At 42.9% G+C, this 16,750-nt stretch overlaps 1 protein-coding gene across 1 annotated transcript in view; it reads left to right on the forward strand.

Annotated features, from left to right (window-relative positions):
- The first annotated feature begins 231 nt into the window (after positions 1-231).
- LOC129839649 (VPS10 domain-containing receptor SorCS3-like) overlaps positions 232-16,750 on the forward strand; it is a 168,935-nt gene continuing 152,416 nt past the window's right edge. The window contains exon 1 of the mRNA XM_055907190.1: positions 232-1,006. The gene's annotated coding sequence lies outside the window, so the exon portion shown is untranslated. The remainder of the gene's footprint in view (positions 1,007-16,750) is intronic.

Below are 16,750 nucleotides of genomic sequence, written 5' to 3' on the forward strand. Positions count from 1 at the left end.
TAGATGTTTTTTAATTTAATTTAATTCAGGGGAAGCTTGTCTTCCACTAGTTTATTTGACGCACCGCCTATGCCGAATTCAACAACACAACATGGCATTAAAGTTAAAGTAACCGATGAATAAAACAGCTGGCTCAAATGCCGACATCAAATTCAAAACAATAGGCGCCTTGCCTAAACGACTGACTGGTTAAGCAAACTGTCTGGCACTATCTCTGCTCTCTGAAAGAAAGGCGCACGGGGTGGTAGCTTCACTCAGAGTGATCTACATGGTCATAAAGCCAACCAACCATACGCTAAACAGCGGTGGTATTTTAATAGAGATCGGAATAAAAGTAAATTATTACTTTTTTGTAGTCTACTTTTACGTTGTTGTTCATAATCTGAGATGGACATGCCCATCTGACGCCTCTGCTTGCACTTAGATCTGTGTACCTGGCTTCTGATCTCATACCCAGCTAAACGCCAAGGCGGAGATAATTTGCGCATTGTGACCGTCACCGGTCCAGCTACACTTGGAGGAATTACAACTGGATACCCGTACGCGTACAGCTGGGTCCGAGATAGGCGACAAAAGCTTTGGAACAGGTCCGGGTGGAGTACCTAACCAATTACTTGAGTACTAAGCGACACCCAACATGCAGGTGTTTACGAGGATGAGCCGGGGTTCACTGACGATGGAGTTACAGTAAAAGTCGCTCTGGAAGATTCAACCGGGTGTAGTGAAAACGAGTGAGCGAAGCGGTCCCGAACTCCCGAGTTTAGCGTGTCTGAGGACTGATGGCCTCGGTTTGGAAGGAGAGACCTCGGATGAGCGAAGGAGTCCTGGTCCGTTACTGGACGGAAAGACTGGTTCGATTCAAGTGGAACACGAGGAGAGGAGAGGGACTTTCAGAGGAGAAGCCTCAGGCAGCAGAGGAGATGATCCCAAACTCACCAGCACTACTTTCGCCTTGACGGTGGGACACAACCATACAGTGGTTTGCTGTTTGGGACAAAACCGCAGCGTAAGTGATGATTATTCACCAAATGCATGTGGTTTTATATTATGACTGAAGGGAATTATGACTATTGTGACTGAAGCCCTGTAAGTGCTGTCCAAGTTGTCCAAGCTGTGTTGTGCACGGAAAACTCGCCTGTTTTAGCGAGTTCTTTGTCCACTGTAACAGGTGCATTGGTTCAGTTGGGCACAGCAGGGCACATAGCCCAAATACTGGGTTTCGCCACATCCTGAATAAAGCATTCGGGACCACGTTGGACTGGCATTGGTATTGCGCACCAAGACATGCTTGATTGCTGCAGACCCCGTGACCGTGCCATACCGATAGCAGCATTGCTTCACAGAGCGGTCGAAAAACATTCACTATACAGTAGGTGGCAGGTAGGCTAGGCTACTCTGACAGGTGAATTCCAATATTAGTTTTAGTGTAATATGTAATGAAAAAGACTCCAATAAATGCTAATCCTTAACTTGTCTTCTGTTTTGCAATAGATGTGTTTGCTAATAGGCTACATAAATTATACCTTGCTTCAGATCCAATTTAATTGACTGGGCAGAGGTGTAAATATTTTTGACTGGGCTATAAATTCCTCGAACTCTTTACTTGTAATCAAATTTCCATGAGAAGGAAAGCTTATGTTGTCATCTGAATTGCTGACTAGTTCTTACCACTTCTACCTTCACAATTACTTTACAGAAGCGGTAGATTAGGCCAAGTTGAATTATTCTTCCTGTTTCCTAAAAGCAGCATCTGCAGTGGTGTATTATTGTAGGGATACAGAGCCTGAGACAATGGTCTCTAATGGAATCAGAGGCAATGAAGTCATCTAGTGAAGGATCCAGTCTTAACTTTCTGAGCAAAACATCCACAGCACTTATAACACTGTTGTAAATATGCCTTCTTAGGCCTATATTATCAATAAATGATGGTCAAGTGTGAAATTAAATAGATTGGCAGTCTGTAATAGTGTGCTTACACATTCAAACAGAAGCATAGTTAAGTAATATTTGATTTTGGTCCATAACTGTTGTATAATGTTCTGCCACCAATATCTGTCAGTCTACATAAGGGTAGTAATTGGTGATGCACTACAACCTGTCTCATCCTCTGTGAGTGAAGACAGCTTGTACTTTAACCGAGGTCTCTATGGAACGTGTAGGTCATCTTAATGATAGGACGTGTCTCTGTTCTGGCTAATACTTCAGGTTTCTAATAAATAAATGGTTGTTATGACACAGATGAATCATCTTATAGAAGCAGCCAGATCATTCCATCCCATTTATTTTGAATACTGAAAATATAGTGAAATGATTTCATCCCCCCAAAATGGGATAGAGGCCTTCATTTGAAACAGGATAGTGAAGCCAAATGAATAAAAGTAATTTCCACAACCATGAAGACTCAGAGTAGAGAATACCACTGGGCTCTTATCATTCTTACATGTTCATTTGTTGTTGTGGCTGCCTCTTTTTGCTGGATTTCATTTGGATGAAGAAGGAAAACAACTAATCCCACAGTTTTCGTCCTCTTGTCTGGAATTATTATCACATGCTGCACGAACATGTTTTTTAACCCGTTTGGGGGAAGTGTGTGTGTCTGTCTCTGTGTATGTGTATGCGCTCATGTGCCTGTAAAACAGGGTTGCTGGGTGTACTTGTGCAATATGAAACTGTGCAGATGTGCGTTCTTTGACAGCTAAGCTAGATATAACATTTGTGACGAAGATGGCTGAATTCAGTTAACTTCACTAGGGTAGAGGGCAGAATTGGGAATTTTGGATGAAAAGCGTGCCCAAATTAAACTGCCTGCTACTCAGCCAGAAAAGCTAGAATATGCATATGATTTGTATATTTGGATAGAAAACACTCTGAAGTTTCTAAAACTGTTTGAATTATGTCTGTGAGTATAACAGAACTCAAATGGCAGGCAAAAACCTGAGAAAAAATCCAACCAGGAAGTGGGAAATCTGAGGTTTGTAGTTTGTCAACTCTTGGCCTTTTGAATACACAGTGTCTATGGGGTCAAATTGCACTTCCTAAGGCTTCCACTAGACGTCAACAGTCGTTAGAACCTTGTTTGATGCTTCTACTGTGAAGTGAGGGCGAATGAGAGGGGATTGAGTAAGGTCTCTCCCAGAGTGCCACGAGCTGACTATGCGCGTTCATGTGAGAGTTAGCTTGAGTTCCATTGCATTTCTGAAGACAAAGGAATTCTCCAGTTGGAACATTATTGAAGATTTATGTTAAAAACATCCTAAAGCTTGATTCTATACTTCATTTGACATGTTTCTACGGACTGTAATATAACTTTTTGTGAGGGACTTTGTTCATCAAGGAAAAATTGCTCCAGCTCCTTCAAGTTGGATGGGTTCTGCTGGTGTACAGCAATCTTTAAGTCATACCACAGATTCTCAATTGGATTTAAATTGCATGTTCTAATGCAACAAAATAGTAAAAACGCCAAGGGGGATGAATACTTTTGCAAGGCACTGTATAACAGTACTGTCTACCGCAGCCTTCCTTCCTGCCTCCGTTTCCTCTTAGCTGTAAATGTTTAATTATTATCTTGAAGATGGAAACTGGCATTGGTTTTGAAATATTTTCTTATGGCCAGGCAAGGGGGACTGACTGCCTACTCAAGCATGTTTTCTCCAGCTCTCAGACACTAGTACTGGGCTACTTTATCTTCATTGGGTTTTAGACCATGATTGAATGGGTGATGAATTAAGCCCTCAAGTACGGCCTGATGGAGCCTGAAATCCTCTAACTCTAACTTAGTTGGGGTTGGTGTGTGGCGGGGGTGGGTGGGTGGGAGGCTGAACGGGTGACTGAGTCTCCTCTGGCCACACCCATGCATTCACTCACTTGTCATTGTGCCACCATTGCTTTTCCCTCATTTTCTCTTTCATTCCCTACCTCTCCCAGAATTCCCTGCTCTGTTTGTGCTGCCTGAGCTGTGCTTTGGTATGTTTTGCCACTACTCCCTCTAGGATGACCTGGGTAATAGTGGGTGTGTCCTCTGAAGCGTGTAGACAAGGATAATGTGGTCTCTTCTTTGTCTATCTGTCTGTCTGTCTGTTTGTGTGTGTGCTTGAGCCCTGGGTGGATACTAGCCTAGCCTCCCTATGGGGAGAGAGATGAGCTGAGTGTCGAGTCTCTCAGTCTCAGTGGTGTTTATAAATATAATGGCAGGATTTCTTCTTCCTGCCAGTGTGGATTTAAAATGGCCGCCATTATTGTGCCTCATGCTGATCGTTATTATCATAAAAGCCATAAAGGGATTTTCAACCTTGATAATTTATTTCATCCATCAACTCATTTCTTAAATTGATGCTTCCAGTAACGCACCTCGCTGGTAGTATATATCTACATGTTTGTCAATATTGCACGAAAATCTGCTAGCCATGGCGAGATGAATGTCAATTATTTTCTCTTTATGTTATTTTTTCATCATGCAACACACGGTTTTCTCTTTGTTCTTCATACATCCAGTGGGGAAAATCTAAATAAGGATTTGCATATTCTGTGAGTGGTTTTTAATGTAAGGAACCTCATGGGGAGAGTTCATTATATATTTGGCAGGTTATCAATGAAGTGAGCTGGCCTTCTGAAATGTGCATAAGCAAACACAAGAACACACACACACACACACATACTGAACTAAACTAAAAGGAACAGAACTCAACTGAAATTAACTGAAATTAAGTTAACTAAACTGAATTGAACTGAAATTAACTTCCTTTGTCAAAAACATCCACTCGTCTGGAAGAATCTCTTTGTTCTCCAACCCCCTTACTGCACCCACCGACAGTGAGGAGAGGGTGGCATAGTTGGTTGGCATAGCTTTGGCATCCCTGCAGAGGCCTGGAACATGATTTAGGATGTACACAGGGGCTTGTTCCTAGCCCTGTCTGTGTCTCTTCTCACCCCTTGAATGGCTTCCCTTCCATTTAGTGATGCTAATGAATATAAAGTGGCACTATTTTGCTTCCTAGTGCTATGGTGGAACTAACTGCTCTGAAGGAAGTAGGGAAGAGAGGAGGATAGGATGGGGTGTCATAAATAATGCCCTCTTCCAAAGGGACTCTTCCTCTTTTCACCCCTCCATCCCCTGCACTCGTCGTTTAATTTGTGTTTACAAATGTGTTTTCCCAGCCCTTGTTTCATCTCTGCGTTGGAAGTAGTGAAGCTTAGTGACTAGACGCCATGCGCCGTCAGGACTAGACAGAGGATTCATCTTGACTTGCACCCCAGAGCTAACGTCTTGGCCGGGATTCCAAATGGGGCACTTGGCCCAACCTTTTCAGGCTAGCGCTGAGCTGTGTGTTTGTGTTCAGCAACTTGTTTAGTCGCTTTATCAAGATTGTCTACACGAATGTGATTTATTATTTAGTTAATGGACTGGTTTGAGAGAAACTTGTGAAAGACAATGGAATTATACAAAGGGTCCTTGTTTTACCTTGGTGAATTTTCCCTGGTCGGGCCAGGTCATAATTGCTCTCTAAGATCTACCAAATCAAATCAAATTTGCCCCTTTATTTGCCTCATGCGCCGAAGTGTAGACTTTACCGTGAAATGCTTACTTACAAGCCCTTAACCAACAGTGCAGTTCAAGAAGAAGAAAATATTTACCAAGTAGGCTAAAATAAAAAGTAATGATAAAAAGTAACACAATAGGAATAACAATAACGAGGCTATATAGAGTGGGCACCGGTGCCGAGTCACTGTGCAGGGGTACAGGCTAGTTGAGATAATATGTACATGTAGGTGGGGGCGAAGTGACTATGCATAGGTAACAAACAAACTGACAGCGAGTAGCAGCAGTGTACAGCCGTGGCCAAACGTTTTGAGAAAGACACAAATATACATTTTCACAAAGTCTGCTGCCTCAGTTTGTCTGATGGCAATTTGCATATAGTCCATAATGTTATGAAGAGTGATCAGATGAATTGCAATTAAAACAAAGTCCCTCTTTGCCATGCAAATGAACTGAATCCCCAAAAACTTTTACACTGCATTTCAGCCCTGCCACAAAAGGACCAGCTGACATCATGTCGGTGATTCTCTCGTTAACACAGGTGTGAGTGTTGACGAGGACAAGGCTGGAGATCTCTCTGTCATGCTGATTGAGTTTTAATAACAGACTGGAATCTTCAAAAGGAGGGTGGTGCTTGGAATCATTGTTTTTCCTCTGTCAAACATGGTTACCTGCAAGGAAACACGTGCCGTCATCGTTGCTTTGCACAAAAAGGGCTTCACAGGCAAGGATATTGCTGCCAGTAAGATTGCACCTAAATCAACCATTTATTGGATCATCAAGAACTTCAAAAAGAGCGGTTCAATTGTTGTGAAGAAGGCTTCAGGGCGCCCAAGAAAGTCCAGCAAGCGCCAGGACCGTCTCCTAAAGTTGATGCAGCTGCGGGATCGGGGCACCACCAGTACAGAGATTGCTCATGAATGGCAGCAGGCAGGTGTGAGTGCGTGACTTTTGGAGGATGGCCTGATGTCAGGAAGGGCAGAAAAGAAGCCACTTCTCTCCAGGAAAAACATCAGGGACAGACTGATATTCTGCAAAAGGTACAGCGATTGGACTGCTGAGTACTGGGGTAAAGTCATTTTCTCTGATGAATCCCCTTTCCGATTGTTTGGGGCATCCGGAAAAAAGCTTGTCCGGAGAAGACAGGGTGAGCGCTACCATCAGTCCTGTGTCATGCCAACAGTAAAGCATCCTGAGACCATTCGTGTGTGGGGTTGCTTCTCAGCCAAGGGAGTGGGCTCACTCACATTTTTGCCTAAGAACACAGCCATGAATAAAGAATGGTACCAACACATCCTCCGAAAGCAACTTCTCCCAACCATCCAGGAACAGTTTGGTGACGAGCAATGCCTTTTCCAGCATGATGGAGCACCTTGCCATAAGGCAAAAGTGATAAATAAGTGGCTCGGGGAACAAAACATCAATATTTTGAGTCCATGGTCAGGAAACTCCCCAGACCTTAATCCCATTGAGAACTTGTGGTCAATCCTCAAGAGGCGGGTGGACAAACAAAACCACAGAAATTCTGACAAACGTCAAGCATTGATTATGCAAGAATGGGCTGCCATCAGTCAGGATGTGACCCAGAAGTTAATTGACATATATATCATATATATATTTCACATATATATCGACTGAATTAATCGAAAAAAAGGACCATTTTTGATGTTTATGGGACATATTGGAGTGCCAACAACAGAAGCTCGTCAAAGGTAACACATTAATTATATTTTACATGTTGGACAGCAAATGAAAGATACACTAGTTCTTAATGCAACCGACGTGTTAGATTTTTAAAAATAACTTTACCATAACAAACAGCTTACGTTATAGCGAGACAGCGCCCGCAAAAAGGGCGGAAAATAGGACTCAACATTTTCCACAGAAATACGAAATAACATCATAAATTGTTCTTACTTTTGCTGAGCTTCCATCAGAATTTTGTACAAGGAGTCCTAGGTCCAGAATAAATCGTTGTTTGGTTTTAGAATGTCCATTTCGCCTGTCGAATTAGCAACCTTAGCTAGCCATGTGGCGCGAACATGCCCATCTTCTCCTGACGCAAAGAAAGGAAAATTCCAAAAGTCGCAATAAACGCTGAATAAACTGATAAAACTCGGTTGAAAAAAACTACTTTATGATGTTTTTATCACATCTATCAAATAAAATCAGAGCCGGAGATATCCACCGTGTATACCGAACGCTTTTCAGAAGCCAATGTTGATATCCTTCCCGCGCCTAGGTAGAGAAAGGAAATTGTGGTCACGTCATTCCAAGAGCTCCTGTTCGACCTCAGATCAAGCTAGACACCCCATTCCACCTTCCACTGCCTGTTGACATCTAGTGGAAGGCGTATGCAGTGCATGCAAATCCATAAATATAAGGCAATTCAATAGGCAGGCCCTGGAACAGAGCATCGTTTTCAGATTTTTCACTTGCTGTCTGGAAGTTTGCTGCCAAATGAGTCCTGTTTTACTCACAGATATAATTCAAACAGTTTTAGAAACTTGAGTTTTTTCTATCCAATAGTAATAATAATATGCATATTGTACGATCTAGAATAGAGTACGAGGCCGTTTAAATTGGGCACGATTTTTTCCCAAAGTGAAAACAGCGCCCTCTATTCACAAGAAGTTAAAACAGTTTTAGAAACTTCAGAGTGTTTTCCATCCGAATCTACTTGCAATATGCATATCTTATCTTCTGGGGATGAGTAAGCTGGCAGTTGAATTTGGTTATGCTTTTCATCCAAATGTGAAAATGCTGCCCCCTACCCTAGAGAAGTTAGTCGTGTATTGATGCTTTGCTTGTTTGATGGTTCGTCTGAGGGTATAGCGGGATTTCTTATAAGCGTCCGGATTAGTCTCCCGCTCCTTGAAAGCTAGTTAAATGTAACTACAGTTGGCTTATCAGCATTTGAGAGCCACCACAGGAGGTTGATGCAACCTTAATTGGGGACGATGAGCTCATGGTAATGGCTGGAGCGGAATTAGTGGAATGGTATCAATTACAACTTGAAGCCATTCCATTTGCTCTGGTCCAGCCATTATTGTGAGTTGTCTTCCAGTCAGCTGCCTCCACTGATTTACCACACATTTACCAAGTATGCCTGCATTGATGCTGCATTGATGCCTGCTTTACAACATATTCAGGGTCAATTACAATCACATTACATAGTACCTGTTGCTGAAACAAAATATAATCTAAGACCACAGAAGTCCCTAAAAGCATTGAGACTTATGTCTCCTCCATGGCTCAGAGTTACCCATTGGATGAAAGGCTTTGAAGGTCAGCCAATAATCAAGCTAATGGTCTCATTATGTTTCCTGTACCATTGCCATGGTAGCGGTACTAGAGTAGGCCTTGGTGGAAGGATACGTTAAGACTGTTTGACTTGAGTGTAATAATACGCTTGATCCCGTTCTGCTGTACAAGGGTGTCGACAGAGCACCGAGCCGCATGTCTTTGTGGCGTACGTCTGTGTGAGTTTGTCAGTGTGTGTGTTTTAGAGAGAGTCTGTGTGTGGGTGTTAATTACATTAATATAAAAGTGTCAAATGTGATTTGGTTTCATTTGGTTTCATCTTCATTCTATTAAACCTCTTTTTCCACAGGGGGTATCTCAGGATAAAGTAGCGGCTGACCGTGACATTGTCTCTGGCTCTCTAACAGCTGATCCCAGTACAGTTTGGATGGTAGTGGTTGGACTGTCGTAGTCTGACTCTCTCTAGTTCTCTAACAGCTGATCTCAGACCAGTTTTGCATGGTAGTGGTTGGACTGCATGGTTCAGTGTAGTAGGTAGATCGAAGTAGGTGGGATACGCAGCATGCTCCCCCTGGGCACAGAGTCTTGACCTTTACCGCCTGCTTTTTTAGGCAAAGTGGGATACTTTGTAACGTCGATCTCTTGGCATTTCCTGAACATTATCACACTAGGCAGAATGAGATGAGTAATTAATGATGTCAGAGAGGATGTTGAGGGAGGAGATCACCTACCTCTCTATCTCTCTTTCTATTCTCACCCTCTCTCTCTCTTTCACTCGTTCATCTCTCTGTCTCTCTCACACACACACAAACACTCTTTCCCTCCCCCTTCCTCTTTCTGTCACTCTCTCCCTCTCTTTCTCACTCGGTCGGGTGAATGGTGTCAGGCTCGTGAGGGGTTGCCGTTGGTGCAGACTAATAATGACACATTACACCCCAGGACCCACACTCAATTAACACACTGTCTAATTAAAATAATCTAGCAGTTTATCTATGAAAAAGATTGCGAGTGGTTGTAAAACGGGGCCACGCCACATTAACTTTAGTATCCCCTTCTCCTTCTCTTTTTATTCCCATTTAGATTTTAATGATAATAACCTGTTTAAACATCGGCCATTACTAAACATATTGCGTAAGCATCTTTCATTTAGTGGAGCGAAATAGAGTTAGTCTGGGTAAGCAAGATGTGACTTTGAACGCCTGTCTCTCCATTGTATTTGCTAAAGGAAGACTAGTTCTATTTTTATCTCTCTCTCTCTCTCTCTTTCTGATCTTGACTCATGAAAGTAGCCTCTAAAATAAATGATAGTCAAACAACAGTGTTTTCTCCTTCTCCCGAGCCTGCTATTTACTCACAGAAACATATCACTCTGTATTTGTATTATTTCTTTATTTTCTCCACCCGCTCTCTAAATTCACACATTTGCAACTCATTAAGAGAAGTAAAGACGAGCTTGGTTTGAAACATAATAATACGACAGTGCTCAGTAAAACAGAGAGAGTGTTCATAGATATCAATGTATTATTCATTTGCCATTTCTTCAGATGAGTTTTGCTGAGTGAAAGGGGCATCAAAACATGAGTTGCTCGGTTTACCGCTTTGGAGTAGTTTTTTTTTTTAACAAAATGTGGGATTGTTATGAATGAAAAGGGCCTTGAGTTATCTCTGACCATGTAACCAGACCAGGAAATACTCTGAGCCCTTGTGATAGCCAAAACTAAGTGCATAAGGTAACACTCTGGGCCCTTGTTAATTAGACCCGACAGTTGAATCAAGTCAGGAAACGTTCAGGGGCCTAGACATGAAAACACTTTGTTGTCAATGTGAATCGTATGAAGGCCTTGTGTGAATAATGCCCGTAGGTAAGGTGTTAATTGCTTCTTAATCTCTTTGATGTGTAGGCTAGCACCTGTCTGCTCCATTGGACAACAGCCTATTTCTACCTCCAGACAGTCTACATATACGCAGAGGGGTTGTTACTGATTTCCTTTTGTATCTTGCTATTGCCTGTCTAGGAATGCATCCCAAATGGCACCCTATTCCATATGTAGGGCCCATTGAGCTCTGGCCAAAAGTAGGGCACTATATAGGGGATAGGGTGTCATTTGGTACTCATTCTAGCAGGCGTCAATACAAAGACAAGGAAATTGCCAGATATCCTGGTTTGTCTGGGTGTGTGCCTTGAAGTTTCCTCAGTCCCCAGATCGATTATAAATAGCTACTACCACTGTTGCTATTGAGATGTGAGGCCATAATGAACTCACACACAGATAGACAAAGACAGAGACATTCACACACCCAGACACAGACAGACATTATTAGCTGTAGTTCGCTCAAGATTAATATCCCTAGTCTCTACCACCACTGTCTCAGTCTCGGCCTCAGTCTCTAAATAGCTTCCTCTTGCTCTCTCTCTCCTATCTCAGGCCGAGGTTGTTTGTTACCATTCCCGTTCACAGCTCACTTGTATTTAAATATTTATGTGTGCCTAATTGAATTTAGTGATACATGGCTTGACAGATAGGGAAGCATTTGTAAGGCAGGCCGGCTATGAAATATGATGTAATCTAACATTGACCTTCTGTGTATTTTTAATTCAGATTGGGATTCCCTCGATTTATCTCTGAACATAGACAGGGCTCTAACTCCTCTAGCTCCACAATGAGATCGGGTGCAGGCCAGGCAGCAGGCTGTTAGCCAGCCAGCCAGCTTAGTGGAGTCTGCCACTAGCATAGTCAGTGTGGTCAGCTCAGCTATGCCCACTGAGACCGTGTCTGTGCCTCGATCCAGGTTGGGCAAAACTCAACATGGCGTTGTTCGCCTTAGCAATCTCACTGGAATAAAGACCTCCTCCCATTCCTGTCATTATTTAAAGAGATTGTGATACCTTACATCTCAAAATAGGGCTACTTAATGTTAGATCCCTCACTTCAAAGGCAGTTATAGTCATTGAACTAATCACTGATCATAATCTTGATGTGATTGGCCTGACTGAATCATGGCTTAAGCCTGATGAATTTACTGTGTTAAATGAGGCCTCACCTCCTCTACACTAGTGACCATATCCCCCGCATATACCGTAAAGGCGGACGTGTTGCTAACATTCACGATAGCAAATTACAATTGACAAAAAAGAAAAACGACTGCGTTTTTGTCCTTTAGAGCTTCTAATCATGAAATCTTTGCAGCCTACTCAATCACTTTTTATAGCTACTGTTTACAGGCCTCCTGGGCCGTGTACAGCGTTCCTCACTGAGTTCCCTGAATTCCTATCGGACATTGTAGTCATGGCAGATAAAATTCTAATTTTTGGTGACTTTAATATTCACATGGAAAAGTCCACAGACTCACTCCAAAAGGCTTTCGGAGCCATCATCAACTCAGTGGGTTTTGTCCAACATGTCTCTGGACCTACTCACTGCCACAGTCATACTCTGGACGTAGTTTTGTCCCGTGGAATAAATATTGTGGATCTTAATGTTTTTCCTCATAATCCTGGACTATCGGACCACCATTTTATTACGTTTGCAATCGCAACAAATAATCTGCTCAGACCCCAACCAAGGATCATCAAAAGCCGTGCTATAAATTCTCTGACAACCCAAATATTCCTTGATGCCCTTCCAGAATCCCTGCACCTACCCAAGGATGTCAGAGTACAACAATTGGTTAACCACCTAACTGATTAATTTAATTTAACCTTGCGTAATATCCTAGATGCAGTCGCACCCCTAAAAACAAAAAACATTTGTCATAAGAAACTAGCTCCCTGGTATACATAAAACACCCAAGCCCTGAAGCAAGCTTCCAGAAAATTGGAACGGAAATGGCGCTACACCAAACTGGGAGTCTTCCGATTAGCTTCGAAAGAGAGTATCATGTAGAATCGAAGAGCCCTCAGTGCTGCTCGATCATCCTATTTTTCCAACTTATTTGAGGAGGATAAGAACAATCCTACATTTATTTTTGATACCTTCGCAAAGCTAACTAAAAAGCAGAATTCCGCAAGAGAGGACGGTTTTCACTTCAGCAGTGATAAATTCATGAACTTCTTTGACGAAAAGTTCATGATCATTATAAAGCAAATTACAGACTTCTCTTTAAATCTGTGTATTATTCCAAAGCTCAGTTGTTCTGAGTCTGCACATCACTGCCAGGACCTAGGATCAAGGGAGATACTCAAGTTTTTAATTATTATGTCTCTCGACACATTGATGAAAATAGTTATGGCCTCTAAACCTTCAAGCAGCATACTGCACCCTATTCCAACTAAACTACTGAAAGAGCTGCTTCTTATGCTTAGCCCACCTATGTTGAACATAATACACGGCTCCCTATCCACGGGATGTGTACCAAACTCACTGAAAGTGGCAGTAATAAGCCTCACTTGAAAAAGCCAAACCTTGACCCAGAAAATGTAAAAATCTATCGGCCTATATCAAATCTCCCATTCATCTCAATAAAAAAAAAAGCTGTTGCACTGCAACACACTGCCTTCCTGAAGTTTAGTAATGTATACGAAACGCTTCTAGCAAAGTATACAAAACATGGTGGTTTTAGACCCTATCGTAGCACTCAGACTGCTCTCGTGAATGTGGCAATTTACCTTTTAATGGCGCCAGATCATGGCTCTGCATCTGTCTTCGTGCTCCTAGACCTTAGTGCTGCTTTAGATACCATCGATCACCACATTCTTTTGGAGAGATTGGAAATCCAAATTGGTCTACACGGACAAGTTCTGGCCTGGTTTAGATCTTATCTGTTGGGAAAATATCAGTTTGTCTCTGTGGATGTTTTGTCCTTGGTGTTCCTCAAGCTTCCGTTTTTGGACGTCTATTGTTTTCACTATATATTTTACTTCTTGGTGATGTCATTCGGAAACATAATGTTAACTTTCACTGCTTTGCGGATGACACACAGCTGTACATTTCAATGAAACATGGTGAATCCCAAAAATTGCCCTCCCTGGCAGCCTGTGTTTCAGACATAAGGAAGTGGATGGTGACAAATGTTTTACTTTTAAACTTGGACAAAACATAAATGCTTGTTCTAGGTCCCAAGAAACAAAGAGATCTTATGATGGATCTGACAATTAGTCTTGATGGTTGTACAGTCGCATCAAATAAATCTTTAAAGGACATCGGCGTTACTCTGGACCCTGATCATATCAAGACTGTCTCAAGGACTGCCTTTTTCTATCTACGTAACATTGCAAAAATCTGAACATTTCTGTCCAAAAATGATGTAAAAAAATTAATCCATGCTTTTTGTCACTTTTAGATTAGACTACTGTTAGATTAGATTACTGCAATGCTCTAGCTTCTGGCTACCCGGATAAAGCACTAAATAAACTTCAGTTAGTGCTAAACACGGCTGCTATAATCTTGACTAGAACCAAAAAATGTGATCACATTACTCCAGCGCTAGTCTCTTTACAATTGCTTTCTGTTAAGGCTAGGGGTGATTTCAAGGTTTTGCTGCTAACTTACAAAGTGGTAAATGGGCTTGCTCCTATCTATCTTTCAGATTTGGTCCTGCCGTACATACCAACACGTACTCTATTCAAAAGTCCCAGGCCTCCTTATTGTCCCTAGAATTTCTAAGCAAACAGCTGGAGGCAGGGCTTTCTCCTACGGAGCTCCATTTTTATGGAATGGTCTGCCTATCCATGTGAGAGACGCAGACTCGGTCGCAACCTTTAAGTCTTTACTGAAGATTCATCTCTTCAGTAGGTCCTATGATTGAGTGTAGTCTGGCCTCGGGGTGTGAAGGTGAACGGAAAGGCACTGGAGCGAAGAACCACCCTTAATGTCTCTGCCTGGCCGGTTCCCTCTCTCCACTGGGATTCTCTGCCTCTAACCCTATTAAAGAAGCTGAGTCACTGGCTTACTGGTGCTCTTCCATGCCGTCCCTAGGAGGGGTGTATCACTTGAGTGGGTTGAGTCTCTGACGTGATCTTCCTGTCTGGGTTGGCACCCCCTCGGGTTCGTGACGTGGGGGAGATCTTTGTGGGCTATACCCGGCCTGGTCTCAGGGTAGTAAGTTGGTGGTTGATGAAATCCCTCTATTGGTGTGGGGGCTGTGCTTTGGCAAAGTGGGTGGAGTTATATCCTGTTTGTTGGGCCCTGTTCAGGGGTATAGGCGGATGTGGCCACAGTGTCTCCCAATCCCTCCTGTCTCAGCCTCCAGTAATTATGCTGCAATAGTTCATGTGTTTGGGGGGCGAAGGGTCAGTCTGTTATATCTGGAGTATTTCTCCTGTCTTATCCGGTGTCCTGTGTGAATTTAAGTATGCTCCCTCTAATTCTCTTTCTCTCGTTCTCTCTCTCTCTTTCGCTTCTTCTTTCTCTTTCTCTTCTCTTCTCCCAGAGGACCTGAGCCCTAAGCCCATGCCTCAGGACTACCTGGGCTGATGACTCCTTAATGTTCCCACTCCCCCTGGTCGTGTTGCTGCTTCAGTTTCAACTGTTCTGCCTGCGGCTATAGAACCCGGACCTGTTTACCGGACGTGCTACCTTGTCCCGGACCTGCTGTTTTCGACTCCCTGTCTCTCTACCGCACCTGCTGTCTCTAACTCTGAATGATCGGCTATGAAAAGCCAACTGACATTTACTTCTGAGGTGCTGACCTGTTGCACCCTCTACAACCACTCTGATTATTATTATTTGACCCTGCTGGTCATCTATGAACGTTTGACCATCTTGGCAATAAGCTCCAATTGACACAGCCAGAAGAGGACAGCCCGCCCCTCTTAGCCTGGTTCCTCTTTAGGTTTCTTCCTAGGTTCCTGCCTTTCTAGGGAGTTTTTCCTAGCCACCATGCTTCTACAATCTGCATTGCTTGCTGTTTGGGGTTTTAGGATGGGTTTCTGTATAGCACTTTGTGACATCGGCTGATGTAAAAATTTTAAAATTATGTCATGCTTTAGAAGCTTCTGATAGGCTAATTGACATAATTTGAGTCAATTGGAGGTGTACCTGTGGATGTATTTCAAGCCCGACTATCAAACTTCAAAATCAGCCAAGACCTCAGAAAATAAACTGTAGCCCTCCAGGTCTGGATCATCCTTGGGGGAAATGTCTAAATGCCTGAAGGTACCACGTTCATCTGTACAAACAATAGTACGCAAGTAGAAACACCATGGGACCACGCAGCCGTCATACCGTGCAGGAAGGAGACGCGTTCTTTGGTGAGAAAAGTGCAAAACAATCCAAGAACAACAGCAAGGGACATTGTGAAGGTTCTGGAGGAAACAGGTACAAAATTATCTATATCCACAGTAAAACGAGTTATATATCGACATAACCTGAAAAGCCGCTCAGCAAGGAAGAAGCAACTGCTCCAAAATCGCCATAAAAAAGCCAGACTAAGGTTTGCAACTGCACATGGGGACAAAGATCGTACTTTTTGGAGAATTGTCCTCTGATCTGATGATACAAAAATAGAAATCTTTGGCCATAATGACCATCGTTATGTTTGGAGGAAAAAGGGGGAAGCTTGCAAGCCGAAGAACCCTATCACAACCGTGAAGTCCGGGGGTGGCAACATCATGTTGTGGGGGTGCTTTGCTGCAGGAGGGACTGGTGCACTTCACAAAATAGTTGGCATCATGTGGAAGGAAAATTATGTGGATATATTGAAGCAACATCTCAAGACATCAGTCAGGAAGTTAAAGCTTGGTCGCAAATGGGTCTTCCAAATGGACAATGGCCCCAAGCATACTTCCAAAGTTGCAGCAAAATGGCTTAATGATAACAGAGTCAAGGTATTGGAGTGGCCATCACAAAGCCCTGACCTCAATCCTATAGAAAATTTGTGGGCAGAACTGAAAAATCATGTGCGAGCAAGGAGGCCTACAAACCTAACTCAGTTACACCAGCTCTGTCAGGAGGAATGTGCCAAAATTCACCCAACTTATTGTGGGAAGCTTGTGGAAGGCTACCCGAAATG

Source organism: Salvelinus fontinalis, chromosome 40, assembly GCF_029448725.1.
Source record: "Salvelinus fontinalis isolate EN_2023a chromosome 40, ASM2944872v1, whole genome shotgun sequence".
Classification (NCBI taxonomy): Eukaryota; Metazoa; Chordata; class Actinopteri; order Salmoniformes; family Salmonidae; genus Salvelinus; species Salvelinus fontinalis.